Source organism: Limulus polyphemus, unplaced genomic scaffold (assembly GCF_000517525.1).
Source record: "Limulus polyphemus unplaced genomic scaffold, Limulus_polyphemus-2.1.2 Scaffold225, whole genome shotgun sequence".
NCBI lineage: Eukaryota > Metazoa > Arthropoda > Merostomata > Xiphosura > Limulidae > Limulus > Limulus polyphemus.
The window spans coordinates 92,466-93,688 of record NW_013665835.1 but is presented as its reverse complement, the minus strand read 5'-3'; the positions used below and the strand labels follow the sequence as shown (position 1 = coordinate 93,688).

At 34.7% G+C, this 1,223-nt stretch overlaps 1 non-coding gene across 1 annotated transcript; it reads right to left on the bottom strand.

Annotated features, from left to right (window-relative positions):
• Nucleotides 1-662: 662 nt before the first annotated feature.
• On the bottom strand, nucleotides 663-746 carry Trnal-cag. The gene has a single exon. It is a non-coding gene; the product is annotated as a tRNA-Leu (tRNA).
• Nucleotides 747-1,223: the final 477 nt, after the last annotated feature.

Here is a 1,223-nt window from a genome sequence, read left to right as displayed (position 1 = left end):
CATGCGTAAGTTTTTTTTAACCAGGAAAAAAATCAAAATTACGACGATAGCAAAAAAAAAAAAAACACAAAAAATGTTTGAAAATAAACAACGTTCAAAGTTAAAAGATAAATTTCTCTATAATCACGGAGGCTAGAGGAGTTTCACTCCAGCTTCCTTTTTTTCATGGGGCTCAGCACCAAGAATTTCATGGTAAGCACCCCAAGGCTCTTTTTGTGTAGACTTGTTTTCTGTTAGCTCCTCTGCTTCGTGTTAATTTTCTTGAAATTACCCCTACTGAGGCAGCCAATAACCATATGCATCCATTGTGCAGGGATAACTACTTCTGGAGGTTTGGGGGCTTATCCCCCATGTAATGGAATTGAGACAAAACTCCTAATTCTCCATGATTATGGAATAATCTTTTTATTTCATAACTATGGAAAGTTGTTAATTTCTTATATTTTTATATTTTTCTTTTTGCTATTGTAATTTAGGTTGAAACATTTTCGTGGTTAAGAAACCTTTGGAAGCGATTATTGTGCGTAAAAAGCAAAATGATCTTGCTATGACATTATCAGAATTTTAAATATAGTACGTTTTAGTAGGATTATAAGACACCATATTGCAGTCACGTCATTATTTCATAAAGTTAATTCCGTATAAAATACAAAACCAATATTTGTCAGAAGTGGGATTCGAACCCACGCCCGGAATACCGGACTGCGACCTGAACGCAGCGCCTTGGACCGCTCGGCCATCCTGACATATTTCCTGTTTTATTTAACAACTGATAAGTCGGTATGAAAGTGTATACAAGATTCGAAAAAGTATTAGCTAGAAAGGGAGATACATTCAAAATCATCGGCGTTTTACGTTTACTGGTTTGTGCTGTTATCTTGTGCCTGTTTGGCATAATATCGTAAATCTTTTCAAAAAGCTATAATCCTTGAGCAATAGATTTTGCAGAAGGAAATTCTAGCTTTTGTTTCATTAGAAGCTTAGCCAGTGTAACATGCTATGTGTATGGTGTTTGAAACAATATTTCTATGGGTATTTGTACAACCTGTAGCATTAAAGATGCGAATTTAGTTTATTAAATTCTTCAGAGGACAAGATCAAATTATGTTTTTTTCAGCGAAAAAGAAATGTGAAGCCCAGTCTATCGTTCGATTTGCCATTTGCTGCACGTCCTTCAAATATCTATATGAATATTAATAAAGACTCACTGTCGTGAGTAAAAA